We start from the raw sequence: 16,611 nt of genomic DNA on the forward strand, positions 1-16,611 counted from the left end.
GACTCACAGCAGCCCAGCTCCAGGTTGAGCTGTTGTTCAGCATCTTAGCTGTGGAGGGCAGTGTCACTGGCCCTCATATGTGGGATCCAAACCGGGGCCATCTGGCATCCCAAGCGAGTTCTTAACCATCGCGCCACTAGGCCGGCCCTCAAGTGAAACTTTTAACACTTAAAAAAAGTTTCTCAATTTTATTTCCAGTTGAAGATCTTGAGGCCATTGTCCATTTGCTGGAGTAGGGATGCTAACACACGAAGTGGGCAGGGGGAGAGCCGGAGGCACGTTTGTATTTGCGTTAGGACACCACGGTGGCCAATGGTGGTATTCCTCTGGTGGGGAGACATGTTTGCCCCTGTGTTAGTTTCCTAGGGCGGACTTAACAAAGGACCACGGACCGGGGGGCTTCAACAGAAGAAATTTATTGTCTCACAGTTCTGGAGGCCAGGAGTCAATCAGGAGTTGAAGAGAGCAAGAAATCAAGGTGTGGGCAGGGTCGGCTCTGTCTGAGCCTTTCTCCTTGGCGTGTAGATGGCCGTGTTCTCCCCGTGTCCTCACATGGTCTCTCCTCTGTGTACTAATCTCCTCTTCTTATAAGGACCCCAGTCAGACAGGAGCAGGACCCCTCCCTAGTGACCTCATTTTAACCAGGGTACCTCTTTAAAGACCCCATCTCCTAGTAAGGCTGTATTCTGAGGTCCTGGGGGTACGGACACTAACATATCCTTCTAGGGGGACACAACTTACCCTGTAACACCCCCTCCGCCAAGGTCCTGCCCCAGGCTGTAGCTTACCTGTCCCCCACCATGTACGCGGTCAGGGAACTCTAACTGGTATCCACTTTGTGTCTTGTCCTGGCAACCAAGCTAGTCAGTTAAAATTTCCAGAGTCAGTGAAAATTTTCTTGTTCTATGAGGGCCCCAAACAACCATGAATATGGACACAAAACCATGATAATAACAGTCACCCTCATTTGTTTGTACAGTTTCTTTAACACATATCCTTGCAAATTCACATTTATCCCTCACAACGGTCCTGTGAAGTAGGTGTTATTTTCTGGCTTGTTGACTCAGTGGGCAACCTGGGCCTCAGGACACGCTCAGGTCACACACTTGGCAGCAGAGACTCAGCATCTGCACCCAGGCCAGAAGAAGGGTCATCTCCTCTCCTTCCAGCCACAGACTCAGGCCACAGTGGGACTTTTCTCTCTAATTTCACAAATTCAGTTTAACCGGGCAGAGCCAATGTTGGCACAGTGGTTTTTAATATTATAGCTACCTTTCAGGTGAATGTACTGTTCTTCCCTGCTATCTGCTTATATGTAGCAGCCCTGATTGATTGGCAGGGCTCGTAGTCAGGGTCCCTGCAGCTGGGGAATGAGATAATGTCTAAATACTCCCAGAGCCATGAGAAACAACCAGATAAAGAAGCTTCCTTCATTCAGGGTGGCGCATAGTGATACTTCTGTCATCGCAAACTAAGTGACTTCCAGAATCTCCAAATCCTGTCTCATTTGTTCACGGAAAAGAGAGAAATGGACTCAGCTAGAATTCAGTGTGTGTATCATTCAGAGCAAATGTGTTCGATTTTTCCATTCTACATCTCAGAGCAGTTTATTTCCCACGGCTCTCATTAGTCTGTTTGTCTCACTTTCTCCTTACACAGATCCTTCAGGCATCGCTGAATAAACAAAACATATTAAATAGCAAATGTAATCCTGTCTTGTCTCATGATAGTACCTGTGCATCATAATTTGTATGTTTGTCATCTACACAATGAGGTGGCTTTGCATTCCTGGGTGAGAAAGGCTCAATCACTCTTCCTCATCAGATTTGCACCGAGGCACTGAATGGGTTGGTGTGCATTTGAACGTGGCCTTGATAAGTTAGGCCCATGAGTTAGCTGGAGAAAAAGCTTCCTCAGCTGGGTGGGAATGTGGGTGGCCTGACACATATGGATAGCCTATGTGCTTGTCACTGCGCCTGATGACGGGCCTGCAGAGATGCTGGTCACACATGGGATACAGGGCCCAGTAGCTGGTTGTTTGCATGAAACACACAGGAGAAGATGGAATGGGGTGAGAGGGAGAAGGGTGGGGAGAGGGACAGGGGAACAGAGCGGAAGCGTAGGGCACACCAGACGCTGAGGAATCAAAACACAGAGCAGCAGATGTTCTAAGACAGGCGCCTGCAGGTTGGTGTGCGCAGAAAGGGGCATACAAAGAAGGATGACACGTTAGGTTGTTGAGATTAAGAAGAACCAACAAAGGCTCCCAAGAGAAAATGATGCTTACGGGGAGTCTTCAGTGACCATATTGTTCATTCCTTCCATGGTATTCATCAGCTGTTTACTAGCATGTGCTAGACGCTGTCTAGGTACAGGAAATAGAGCAGGGAACGGAAAAGCCCCCCCCTCACACACTCCTTCTCTGGCCTCGGGAGCACAGCATCCTTGTGGGTACATGGTCGCCGGGCAACCAGGCGGGGCAGGAGGGGCTTGGTGCAGGGGACAGCATGGCCATCGCACAGGGCCTCGTAGTGACGTTGGGGTGAGTGAGATGGGGTGGGTCAGATAGGAGGCATGCAAGGGCCAGGGCCAGACTCCAAATGAGGAGTCTGCTTGCCAAGCCAAGGAACTTGAACTTTCTCTTAAGACTGCAAAGAGCCACTGCTAGTGTCAGTGGGGGTCACGTGGTCGAACTTTGAGCACTTAGCTCTGTATAGGGTAGGGGGGGGGGACAAGGCTGCAGGCAGGGAGCCCCTCAGGACACAAGCCAGAGGCCTAGGGAACTGAGGGAGCCCAACCTGAGGAGGGGAAAGGCGAGTGTGGATGCCGAATGGACTGGGAAGAAGGGTCCTAGGCTCTCATGGTGGATTCTGTGGGAGGCGGAGGGGAGAACGAGGCTCTGGGGTGACTCCCGCCTTCTACTTAGTGATGGTGCTGTAGACTGAGGGGTAGGATAGAGGAAAAGGGTCAGGTCTTGGGGAAGCTTGATGAGCTCAGCTTTGGCCACCTTGCTTGTGAACTCTGGAATTCTGCAGACTTCATCTGAGAGGACGTGGAAGTACGAGGGTCTTCTTACTGTAGGGGAGGATGACCCCAACCAGTGGCGCCGGTGTGTGTTTGTGGAGCTCGCTTTCTAAGTGCGTTCATTAGCACGCTCCATGCCTGTGCTAAGTGCACGAGGGGCTCGCTCTTCATCCCCTCCCCCCGCCACCTCCCACCCCCCCATACACACACGGTAAGGAAAGCAAACCAATCCCCACGTGTTTTAAAAAACAGTGCGTGGGGATCTGGAGCTCGAACCCGGGGTCAGTGATTCTGGATCTAGTGCTCGTCCATGAAGACCCACCTGGGTCGGTGCCAGAGTTGCCCGAGCTCCAGGACTGAATGGCTGGTGACACCAGCCCCGCCCCCATCATAATACAGCTTCAAGATGCCAACGGCCGAGGGTCAGCCAAATGAGTGGTAACACCTGGTGGCCTAGCACGTCAGGCTCTGAGGGGCCCTTGTCTAGGGAGGGTGGCAGCTCTGGCCTGAAGATCCTCTGGAGTGGTGGAGTTGTGTCCGGTCCTTTAGTGATAGTTTCTTTGGGTCTGATGTCCCTGCCCCATGAAATGCCCTCAAGCATGAGAGAATCTGCCTTTCTTGGGCCTTTTGTGTCTGACACGAACGTTGTTTGCTAACATATGTTATGCGAACATAACAAATATGGTGACAGGAAAATCGGAATGTAATCTTGGCTCTGTCCTTGTGTGATCCAGTCTTACAGCAGGAGTCAGGGTGGGATTGGGGGTGAAACATACAAAGGACAGGAGAATGTGATGAGAGGGCCTGCGAAGGGACGTCCCCATCTCCCACCCCCCTCACTGCTAGGCCCCCGCCTTCTGTGGTCCGCCTGGCCTGTGCAGACCGGCTCACCTTCATGAGACACAGAGAATCACAGGCCCTTCAGCTGACGCCTAGTTAGCAAACCAACACTTTGACACCAGCTGGCTGTAACAGGCATTTTTAATAAAACTTACCTCCGAGTTAAAATAAAAATGCTGCCTTAGAGCTTTTGTTCTGAAACATATGAAGAACTGACAGGTGGGATCTTTCATGCAAAACGTCTGCTGGGGCTGAAGGGAAATATCTGAGAAAGTTCTTTGCCCATGGGGAGGGATTAATTGGATTTTCGGTCTTGCCCCCTCACGTCCAGCCTGCTGTTCTTATGACAGGACCACAGAAGTTTTAAAAGCTGACTCATAGTTTATATTTTTAGCATTTTTGAACTACTGAGGGGGAAAGTACAGTAGGGGAGTAAGTTCCTGCAGCGCTCCTGTGATATTTATTGTCTGTCTGAAAGCGTGAGGCCTGATTTTCAAGCCTGACTTAGCTTGTCCAAACCAACCCAGCAGAAAGCAAAGCCTCTGCTGCTCTAGGCTCCCCTCTTTCCAGGGCTGAGAACTATGCCTTCCCAAGCTCCTGTGTGTGGATGCTCGGGGATTGTGCATGTGGTCTGTTTCGTCATTTTCTGGATCTTTCTTGAACAAGAAAGTCTATGTGTCGGTCCTGTGGATATGCACTTTGTGAATGAATGAGCCTCTAAGGCAGCGGTTCTCAACCTGTGGGTCGTGACCCCTTTGGGGCTCAAACGACCCTTTCACAGGGGTCACCGGGTACTCGTATGTGGGCGTATCTGCATGTGGGCCTGGAGACGGATAGAGGAGCGGTGTCTCGGTTCCTAAGACCATCGAAAATATGTGTTTTCCGATGGTCTTAGGCAACCCCTGTGAAAGGTTGAGAACCGCTGCTCTAAGGAGTTTTCTCTGACGGTGTCTATAGTGGCAGTGGAAAGGGCGGAGGATGACAAGGATAGAGCAAGGAAGGAACTGTGGGAGCTTGAGCTAAAAGTAAGAAACTGCGATGCGAAGTCAAATTCTTACTCAGCTGCCCTAGTCCCTTGTAGTAATGAGGGATAATCTCGCGGTGCTTTTTCTTATTCGGCAATATTGGCAAAGGCCCCTCTTTATGCTCTGCGTGTGGTGTGTCTTCAAAACCCTTGGGTAGTTTCTGTGGGTTAGAAGTTTCAGGTGAGGTTGGTCTTTAAAGGAGAAGTTGTCACGAAGGAGAGGCATGTCTGAGTTTTTAAGCAAAGGACACAAATGTGAGAACAACCCAATGTCCTCTTCCCCTTCCTGTCCCAGGGCCTTAAATACCGTCGCTGAGTCAGTCCAGTGTGCGTGCGTATTTCCAGGCCTGTGCCTTATGGAATACAAATAATATGAATTTCTCACATTTTTTGGCAGTTTCTTCCCCTTAGCTAAAATTTTCAAAGTGATTAAAAATACCCAGTGCTCAGCTCCAAAAGCCCGTAAAACAGGATCAAGACATCGGGCACGATTTGGAAATGAGTAAACTGGAACAGACCTGTCTGCTTCCGAATATAATTTTATTCTAAATGAGTTATTGTTCTGCTTTCCCTAATATCCGACAGCTGGCTCCTTCTTGAAGCAACTCTGAAGGCAGATGGCCCAGCCACGTCTTCAAGCATTGGCTTCTTCCGTCGCTGCCATTCTGCCATTTCTCTCATGCCCATCTCCTTCACATGCCAACTCCATTTCTCCCTGGCACTGGCCGGTGATCTGGGGTTGACTTTTTCTTTTCCGTTTGGTGATGGAAAGATGAACATACCAGGTGCCAGACTGGAATACTGTGTTCACTGGCAGATGGAGTTGCTCCACTCCTGTGCAGTTCTCTTTGTGGGGTATGAGTCCTGGTTTCTTCTGTAGATGGAGGTGTGATCTCCTCCCACAGCTGTGCTCTCAGCCCTGGGCGTCACCCGTTATGCCATTAAGAGTGTGGGACCAGGTAGTTACCAACTGGCCATTAGTCCAGTTTTCCTGTATTCTGCTACAAATACCCATTTCTGGTATTTAAAACATAGGATTATTTCTACATAATCACCCTAGAAATAAATGTAACTGAGTTTACTTGGCATTTGAATGAATTACGGATAGCAAATCGATGGGAGGGAGTGGGGAAGATAAAGCAGGGGTGACAACTCCCTGTTCCGTTCTAATTTTAGGACCCTTCACATGTAAAAGTGAACCACCCCTTGCTTTGTGATGGGAGTATTTCTTTTATGAATAAGTGAATTAACAGAATACTCCACAATTGTGAAAGTGAACGGACTATAGAGACACATATGAACACGGGTAAATCTCATGTACATAATCTCAGTGAGAAAATCAAGTTCCAGAAGAAGGCATGCAGTGCAGGACCAATCGTGTAGTTAAAAATATGCGAAACAACACTTTGCATGTTTCAAGGATGTGTGCACAATAGGGGAACGTGTAAACCCCGCGCGGGAATGACAAACACCTACTGATCATCTCCTCTGGGGCCAGTAGTGGAGCTTGACGCAATCTGGGGGATTCAACAGCTTCACTAAATCTTCTTTTGTAAACTGGACGACAGGCTTGTGGTGTTTGTTTCACAGTCTTCACCCTGGCTCGTTTGCAGTCCTGCGTAATGCATTTAAAGAAAAAGAGAAAAGCTGTGGCAGCGGGTGAGGTAGTGACAACAGACGGTGTGGCTTTATGAATCAATAACAATCACAAAGTATCTAGAAGGCACACCAGCCAACCTGAGGCTCCCCGGCAGACTGGGAGGCGGCCCGGGACTAGGGAGGCGTGGCTGCTGCAGCCCGTAAGCTAAGGAGGATGACTGCTGGTGGAGGAGGACAGGGGAGATGCGAAAGCCCCTCCCTGGCATGGGGAGGTGACCACCCACACAGAGGTGCTTTGCCTCCGCCCAGGAGTCCTGGAGGAGTGCTGTCCCCAGTGCTCCAACCTCCTGAGCTGCTGGCACCCTGCCCTGGGGGGCCACTTAGGGGACTGGGGTGTGTTTTCTTTCTCCTTCCACAGTCCAGTTGGGTGAAGAGTTTGCTTTAGAAAACAGAATTCCAGTTATGACCAGCTTGCTGCAGCCTTATATCTCTGTGTGGGGTTCTGGGGGGATCCTGAGAAGCCCCCCATTTCTGAATGTGAGAAGTGCCTTTCCCTGGCTCTTGGGGCTCCAGGGCTGTGTGCCTGGTGTCCTGGGAACTCTCCCTGCAGAAGGGGGCAGTGTCAGATGGCAGCATCTGTGGACTTCAGTAAGTGGAGGCGTTTGCGCTCCAGCCGGAAAGCTCTCAGAGTTCCGGGCCTGCCTCTGGTAGTCGGTTGCCTCCCCCCAGCCTCTCTGTCCTCATGTGGGATGACATGGGCACATGGGCAGGACAAGCCACTCGTGTATGGAACGTGGGGTAAATGCCACCAAGACTGAGGCGGAAGCCTGGGCAATATTGAGAGTATTTGAACGCAGAGGGACATGTCAACCGAGGGAAGGAGAGCGGTGAGGAACCGGAGCCAGAGAGCACAGCGCTTTGTCCGCGGGGTCATGTCCAGGTGTGGCAGGCTTTCAAAACTCATGGCTCACTGGAGGGCACAGGCAGCGTGCTTGCTGAAGGAACGATGAGTTTTCCTTTTAGGTAAGGAGAATTTCTCCTTGTTTCTGAAATCACAGGGAGCATGTCCCTGGTGTGCAGCTGAGAGGACAGAGGAGGGGCTGGGCTGGTGACACAGAGCGAGTGACACGTGGAACACCGGGTTCCGGATGCTCTGCCTCAGGGTCCCCTCCCTACACACGTACGTGCTTCATTCTGTGAGGCTTTCCCTCGTTTTCTTCCATCTTTCTTCCCACCCACTGCCTTTAATGTCCCTCTGTGGCGCATGGAGGGGCGAGAGAAGACATCACAGGACTGATGGTGAGGAACAAGAGCCTCTCAGAAGCGCAGGGCTGCTTAGTACTCGCCCCCCATTCAGGTTGTGCTCAAATGACTGAAATTGCTTAATACTGAAGCGAGCTGTGGTTTGTGCCATATTTATCGTTCTAGTACTTTTCGGTTTTTGCAACTGTTGTTATGAGAAATTATTTCTCCTAGCCTCCAGAAATTGCTTAGGGAGTGCTTTTCTCTTTGATTTGCAAAAAATCTGATTTCCTCTCATGGATTTTTCAAGGTGTGCTGTAAGTGGCGTGGTGGCTTGTCGGTTGTATTGAGCTTTCATAAGCTGTGCATATTTTAATTCTAAGTGTGAGTGACCTGTGCCTTCGAAGGCACTGATCAGGTACGAGCGAAAAGCATAGTCGCTGCTGGAATGTCAGGACGAAACTTCCTTTTTCAGTAAAGCCCCTAAGAAATCATGTACTGAGCACGCACAAAATATTGTCTACACAGCATTCATCAAATCCACCTTCACAGCAAAAATAAAAGTCAAAGGGAGAAAGCACATCAGTTGTGTTTTTCTTTAAGTCTTTAAAGAATATTGTGGAGTACTTGGAATTCCTTAAAACATGACGCTATATATGATTCCACTTCTGTAAGGTCCCTAGGGTTGTCAGATTCACAGATACAGAAAGTAGAAGGGTGGGTGCAGGGGCTGGGACCCGGGTACAGAGTTAGTGTTTAACAGGGACAGAGTTCAGTTTGAGATGACCAAAAAAAAAAAAAAAAAAAAAGGCCTGGAGAAGGATGGTGGGGATGGTTTCACAATAGGAATGTACTTAATGCTACTGAGCTGTGCATTTCAGAGTGGATAAAATGGTAAATTTTATGTTATGTATATTTTGCCACAATAAAGAAAAGATTAAAAAATGATACTATATCTTCATAATTTCAGACAAATCCCCTATTTACTGGTAACCCCACCCGAGAATGCAGTCTCTCCATATTGAATGAACTTTGTATCTTTTCCTTTGGGTGCTATATTTGGCTTTTTAATTCTTTTTAATAGCCAAAGTGAAGCTCACATTTCCCTCCCATGACAAAGCATGGGGATAAGTGCTGCTTACCCGGCTCCCCATCTGTCTGTCAGTACCCCAGACCCTGAACCCCAAATCCCAGAGCCTTTGGGAAACTGAAGGGTGGCGATGCTCAGTGCCCCTCACAGAGGTCAGGACAACGCTCTTAGGTACAGTTCCTGCTGAGAGCTGTTCCTTCAGGAGATGCTGGTTCGGTGGCATTTCAGAAACTTCTAGAAAAGAAATATATCAAGTGCTGTGTTTTTTCCAGTTTAGCTTATGCTTTTTACGGTTCCCCCTTCTTCAGTAAATGGTGGATTTCCTTTATCATCCTGCTGCCCTTGTAGAAAGTGGGCTCAGTCCTTCCAGTTTGGTGGGGGGAGGACTTTCAGGCTAACAGAGGTGTGGAAGTGGCCTGGGGCACGTGTGACCGTGGGCAGAGCAGGGTTGCAGAGTCTGGGTTTGGGTCCCAGCATTGTGCTTTCCTCACTTCTCTGGGCTCCCCACCTTCCTCATAGGATTGACGGGAGGGATTGAAAGAACTTGTACCTAACACAGCGATGTCGTGTCCTGCATGGAGTCATTCAATGAATGTCATGCCTGTGATTATCATCAAATAAGTTTCCTCCACCGGGAATTCAACGCTGTCCATAATTCAGTTTAACGATGTAATAGGTTTCTGAGCACTGACTCATGGGGTGCCAGGCCTTTTGTCAGGTTCTGTGGGTGACTGAGAAATGGTCCCACCCTTCTGGCCTCACTGACTGGGGTGGGATCAAGAGCCACACGTGACCAGGCTTGTGACCAGGAGTGCAGTGGGGGCGGAAGGGGAGGTGATGGATTTGCTGGGCAGGGTTTTGCAAGATGCCAGAGAGGAAAGGACCCTGGAGGTAAACCTTGAAGGGGGAGCGGATTTTCACCTGAGGAGGCTGTGGGGCCAGGCAGTTGCCACAGAGGGAGGGCACTTTGTGGCCAGACCTTGGTGAACCAACGCGGTCAGACTTCTGTCAGCATAACAGGAGGTCTTGAATGAATAGTCAGCCCCAGTAGAGTTTCTTTGTCACTGTGCCATTTCTTCAAAACGAACGGTGCTTTTTCATCTTTTATCCAATTTTTCTCCTCTCTGGGTCGCAGTGGCAGGTTATTTTATTTTCCCGATAAATTGACTGGTTCAGGTAGTAGTTACCATTTATGGAATAAGCCAAAATGCTCCTCCATCATAGATAGCACTGACTAAATTGTTCTCCTTTTCCTCTTTCTGCGACAACCTTCACCTGTTTGTAACCTCTGAAGCACTTCTCGGCAGTGACCTGTTGCCGTCTTATTGTAGGGCCTGCCATCATGGGCCGCTGTCAGGGCTGGCCAGCAGGGACACTGGGCTGTTTCGAGCTGGTCACCATGTGCTGGTGTAAGAACCAGCCCCCAGCTGCCCTGTAACACTCTGTTTACACCCAGTCCCGGGGGGACAGATAGAGCTTTATCTGTCACTTGCTTCTTTATGGCTAGCTTAAGCCAGGGATGTTTTAGTTTTGTGGGGTTTTTTCTCCTAAAATCAGAGAAAATCTAGCTTTGAGTGGTAAACCACCAAAGCAGGGATTCAAAGGTTCATTCCTGGCAAATATTTCTTGACTGTCATTATGGGGGTATTTTTACTTCGTGAAAAGTAAGAGGCATGATTGCTGCTCTCAGGGAACTTACACTAGAGTCATGGAGAAATGTACACACACATTAGATAAAATAGTGAGATGTAATCAAGTGAGTGAAAGCGCCGTGAAGTGTACACGGGGGTGGGAGCGACAGGGTTAAATCTATGTAGCCTCGCTTTAGGTCATTCATGACGCTGACCTCCAGAAAAATGTTAAATACTGACAATAAATAGATTATTTATTAATACTAATACAACCATGTGCATGTCTACATACCTAGGATCTAAAAATATATATATAACATACTAGAAATTCTAGAAAGAAAGAATTGCATATTCTTGGCCAGAAAGGGCTGGGGTCTACCCTTGGGCAGGGTGAGTGGTGGGAAGGATAGTTTGACCGAACAAAGATTTTCCTTTGTTTAAAATAATTGTCACTTTTATTTAAATGAGCACACTATTTAAAATGAGATACAGGTAGTAAGGCTCTATTATTTTGAAGAAATGAAAGATTATCTGTTTCTTCTGCTTATGTTTTGAATAGGCTTCTGTAAGTTTAACATTTCTTATCTGAAGTATGATTATTCTCAAATGTTTTATAGTTTTATTGAAACCTGCCTTGAATTCAAAATCAGAGTTGTACAAACTGCAAATATTTAATAATACATGAATGTATTCTAGTAAGGATTGAATAAATATAGAACTAATCCAGAAAGTTCTCTGACCCTGTATTCGATGATAAACGATAACCACTTGGCAGGAATTGACAGGAGAGACCCAAGCGTCACAGATCTGGTGAACAGAGATGTTCTTTTAAGGTATTGCTGACGTTTCAGATTTACACATATGTGGAATCAGATGCTATAATCAGTTCCATTAGAACTATGGTTTTCCCAAACTCCATAGCTTCTTTTCTTTTTAAAAGATTTTTATTAAAATAGCTAACATACAACATTACATTAATTTCAGGGGTACACCATAGTTATTCAACATTTATATACCTAAAGAAGTGATCACCATGGTAAGTCCAGCAACCATCTGACACCATACCACGCTATCACAATATTATTGACTATATTCCCCTATTCTGTACAATACATCCCCATGATTTATTTGTTTTATACCTGGAAATTTGGACCTCTTATTCCTTTTACCTCTTCCCCCCGTTTTTAATTTTTCAATTACAGTTGACATTCAATATTATATTAATTTCAGATGTACAGCATAGTGGTTAGACATTTATATAATTTTAACAAGTGATCCCCCTGACTAGCCTAATATCCACCTAGCACTATACATAGTTATTGCCATATTATTAACTATAGTCCCTATGCTTCACTTTACATCCCCATGACTGTTTTGTAACTACTAATTTGTACTTCTTACTCCCTTCACCTTTTACATCCTAACCCCCAACGCTCTCCCATCTATCACCCCAATAAATCAAGTACCCATCTGACACCATACATAGTTATTACAATATTATTGACTGTAGTCCTTATGCTATACCCTACATCCCCATGATTACTGTGTAACAAACAATTTGTACTTCTTAATCCCTTCCCCTTTTCACTCATCCCCAATCCCCCTCCCATCTGGCAACCATCAAAGTGTTCTCTGTATCTATGAGTTTCTTTCTGTTTTGTTTGTTTATTTTGTACTTCAGATTCCACATATAAGCAAAATCACATTGCATCTGTCTTTCTCTATCTGATATATTCCACTCAGCACAATACCCCCAGGTCCATCCATGCCGTTGCGGATGACAAGAACCCATTCCCTTCTCTGGCCTAGTGATATTTCATTGTACGTATGTAGCACCTCCTCTTTATCCATCTTCCATTGACAGACACTCAGGCTGCCTCCACATCTTGGCCATTGTAAACAATGCTGTAATGACCATCTGATGCACAGGTCCCTTTGAAGTAGCATTTGGGTTTTTTCAGATAAACACCCTGAAGTGGGATTACTAGTTCTTCTTTGTCTCTTATTATAGCATTTGTTTTAAAGTTTATTCTGTTTGGTATAAGTACTGCTACCCAGCTTTTGTTTGTTTTTTTCCATTTCCATTTTCATGAAATATCTTTTCCATCTCTTTACACTCCATCTGTGTGTGTCTTTCAGTCTGAAGTGAGTCTCTTGTGGTCAGCATATGAAAAGGTCTTGTTTTTTTAACCATTCAGCCCTCCTATGTCTTTTTGTTTTTTTTTTAAAGATTTTTATTGGTGAATTGGGGGAAGGGGAACAGACAAGTTGCTGTCTTTTTGTTCTTCAGTCTAGTTGTGGAGGACGTTGCTTCACTGGCCCAAGTTGGCACCATCATTGCGCTCTTCCTGGGCGAGGCAGATCAGTTGCCGGCTTCTGGACGGCCGCTCACGACGGCTTGAGGGCCGCTCACGCTGGCTGCTGGCTACACATGGTAGCCCATGGCAACCCACTGCAGCAGGGGCTACAGCCTATGCTGTCACAGGCAGACTCACGACAGCCCAGCTCCAAGTTGAGCTGTTGTTCAGCATCTTAGCTGTAGAGGGCAGTGTCACTGGCCCTCATATGTGGGCTCTGAACCGGGGCCCTTTGGCATCCCAAGCCAGTTCTTAACCAATGTGCCACTTGGCCGGCTCTCCTACGTCTTTTGAGTGGAACATTTAACCCATTTACATTGAAAGTAATTGTTGATATATATGTAGCTATTGCCACTTTATTATTCATAATTTTGATCCTTTTTTCCCCTCTTGAAGAAGCCCCTCTAACATTCCTTGTAATACTGGTTTGGTGATGGTGAACATCCTTAAGCTATCTCTTGTCTGGGAAGCTCTTTATCTGTCCTTTGATTCTAAATGATAGCTTTGCTGGGTAGAGTAAATCTTGGTTGTAAGTCCTTGCTTTTAATCATGTTGAATATTTGTGCCAATCTCTTCTGGTCTGCAAGTTTCTGTTGAGAAATCAGCTGACAATGTTATGGGGGTTCCCTTATAAGTTACTAGTGGTCTTTCTCTTACTGCTTTTACTATTCTCTCTTTGTCTTTGACCTTTGCCATTCTAATTATAATGTGTCTTGGTGTGGGCCTGTTTAGGTTCATCTTGTTTGGGACTCTGTGCTTCCTGGATTTGTATATCTATTTCCTTTACCAGATTAAGGAAGTTTTCAGTCATTATTTCTTCAAATAGGTTCTCAATCCCTTGCTTTCTCTCTTCTCCTTCTGGTACTCCTATGATGCGAATGCTGTTATGCTTGATGTTGTCCCAGAGGTCTTTTAAACTATCCTCATTTTTTTTTGTTTTTTTTTTTTGCTGTTCTAATTCAGTGTTTTCTGATACCTCATCTCCAAATTGTTGACTCGATCCTCTGCTTCATCTAGTCTGTTGGTGATTTCTTCTAGTGCAGCGGTTCTCAACCTTCCTAATGCCACGACCCCTTAATACAGTTAGTTCCTCATGTTGTGGTGACCCCCAACCATAAAATTATTTTCGTTGCTACTCTATAACTGTAATTTTGCTACTGTTATGAATCGTAATGTAAATATCTTTTTGTTTTCCGATGGTCTTAGGCGACCCCTGTGAAAGGGTCGTTCGACCCCCAAAAGGGTCGCTACCTACAGGTTGAGAACCGCTGTTCTAGTGTATTCTTTATTTCAGTCATTTTATTCATCACTTCTGACTGGTTCTTTTTTATGGATTCTATATCCTTTTTTATGCTTGTTATCTCTTTGTTGACGTTCTCACTAAGTTCCTTGAGCAGCCTTATAACTAGTGTTTAGAACTCTGTTTCTGGTAGGTTGCTTGCCTCCAGTTTGTTCAGTTCCGTTTATGGAGTTTTCTTCTGTTCTTTCATTTGGGATGTATTTCTTTGTCTCCTCATTTTGGCTGCCTCTCTGTTTGTTTCAGTGTATTAGGTAGATCTGCTAGTCCCCCAGTCTTGGCGAGGTGACCTTATGTAGTAGGTGCCCTGTGGGGCCCAGTGGCATAGTCTCCCTGGTCATCTGTAGTGGGTACTCCAGGAGTGTCCCTTGTGTGGGTTGTGTATGCCCTCCTGTTGTAGTTGAGCTTTGATTGCTGTTGGCATGTGAGTGGGTGAGACTAACCCTCAGGCTGATTGGCTGTGGGGTTTGTCCACATCCATAGCTTACAGGCTGCTGTGTGGGGGCCTTACCACATTGATTGGGATTTGCCTCAGTGGGGTCTGGTGCCTGTTGAGACCACTGTTTTGGTATACTGCTTATGGGGCAAATTGGGTGGTGCTGTGCTGTAGTATGAAGTCAACCTCCAGGTACGTTTGTTCTGGGGTCTCTTGCAAGGGGCTCTGGTGCAGACCCAGTTCACCCACTGCCTGTGACTGTTCAGGGACTACCTGGTAGGAGCTGCCTAGCAATCTGCAGTTGTTCGCTGTCTGTGCTAACCCTGGAGGCATGTGGGAGAGGCCACACTGAAAACCAAGGATGTCTGCTACCAGTACCAGGCCTGGGGTAGCACCACAAAATTCCAGGACACCCTGAGGCCTGCTGCCACCTGCCAGCTTCCTAAAGTTCAGTCCCTGATAAAACCTTGCTTTTAATCATGTTGAATATTTTGTGCCAATCCCTTGAGTTGGGTGAAGCAGAGTCTCAGGGAGTCACTAGAGTGGGAAGAATTGTGGTCACCACGTTAATGTAAGTTCTGGTTTGGTGCCAGTGCTGAGCTTGAAGCTACTCAGGAAAAGTCTCAGAACACACTCAGGCCGGTTGCCACGTGCCTGGGGTCTGTTGAACTCTGATAGTTTTCCAAGAAAGAGTGCACTGTGGGTGGGGTTGGTTGCTCTTGGAGAAAGTGCTTCCTGTATTGGGGGAGTTGGGTTGGGCGGGATCCCAGTGTCAGCAGAACAGAGCTGTGGAGCTCACCAGGCCAAGCAGATTCAGATTTGGCCATTGTGTAGGGGGCGAGCTCAACACAGGAAAGATGCAGCCAGCTTGCCATCTACATTGAAAGAGGATCCCACACAGAGGAAGCCACACAACTCAGTCTGTCCTCTGTATGTCTCCGACATCCCCGAATTACTGTCCCTCCGCTGGAGCCCAGGGTGAGTGCTTGTGAGTGAGTTGGTCTCTTTAAGAGGACACCTGGATTTTCCCCTGCCTTCTGTCCCACCTGGATGGTCGGAATCCCCTCTATTTTTCACAGCCAGATGTTGTGGGGAGCTCCTCTTCCCAGTGCCAGTATTCTGGGCTGGGGAGGCTGGTGTGGGGCTGGGCTCTCTCACTCCTCTGGGAGGAACCTCTGGCCAAGACATCCGTCGTGTTTTTTTGATCGCCACATGGAGGTTTGGGGTCAGTCTGTTTCGTGCCTCCACCCCTCCTACCAGTCTCAACATGGCTTCTTCTTTATATCCTTAGTTATAGGACTTCTATTCAGCTAGACTTTAGATGGCCCTACAGGTTGATTGTTCTATAATTTAGTTGTAATTTTAATGTGGTCACAGAAGGAAGTAGGCACAGTGTTTATCTACTTTGCCATCTTGGTTCTTCCCGAACAAAGATTTTCTTTAACTGAATTGCAAAGGAGGGAAAGAGGAGAAAAACCTAGACTTTTACTCCTTTACTGTGGAAAGGTTTTCAGTAAATAATACACCATAAAACATAATTAACATAATTTGGTGTTGAAAGTCACCAGTCAGAGTTGGAAGTAGTTTCTGAGCATTCTACATCAATAAACAACTAGTTCAGATGGAAAGACCAGTTGACAAATCTTATCAGAAAATTCTCATAACACTGGCTAAGCGAGGTGGTTTTTCCTAATCACTCAGCCACAAAAGGCTGTGTCTCCCGAGGATTTCAAACTAGTTTCCAAGGAGTTAGGAAAAGGACAGAATTCTACCTCATGCTCTCTGCCTGAAGCTGGTGGGTGTGGTAGAAACTTAGACTGTGTGGGGCCCTCAGAGGCTCTGACCCCATAATTGTGGGGGAGGGTCTGAGAATGTACATTTCTAAGAAATTCCCAGGAGATGCTCATGCTGCTGGTCTGGGGACCATATTTTGAGACTCATTGCTTTTGGGCAAGTGTGGCTCATGACCCTTGCAATGGTCCCTTGACTCTTAATTATTTTCCAATTATGGTTGACATTCGATGTTATTTTATTTTAGTTTCAGGTGTACAGCATAGTGGTTAGACTTTGA

The 16,611-nt window shown here is 46.8% G+C and overlaps 1 protein-coding gene across 1 annotated transcript in view; it reads left to right on the top strand.

The window, feature by feature from the left end:
• The window catches only part of DISC1 (DISC1 scaffold protein), a 280,109-nt gene that overhangs the window by 153,414 nt on the left and 110,084 nt on the right, over positions 1 to 16,611 (top strand). The window lies entirely within an intron of this gene.

The sequence above is a fragment of the Hipposideros armiger genome, unplaced genomic scaffold (assembly GCF_001890085.2).
Source record: "Hipposideros armiger isolate ML-2016 unplaced genomic scaffold, ASM189008v1 scaffold_454, whole genome shotgun sequence".
Classification (NCBI taxonomy): domain Eukaryota; kingdom Metazoa; phylum Chordata; class Mammalia; order Chiroptera; family Hipposideridae; genus Hipposideros; species Hipposideros armiger.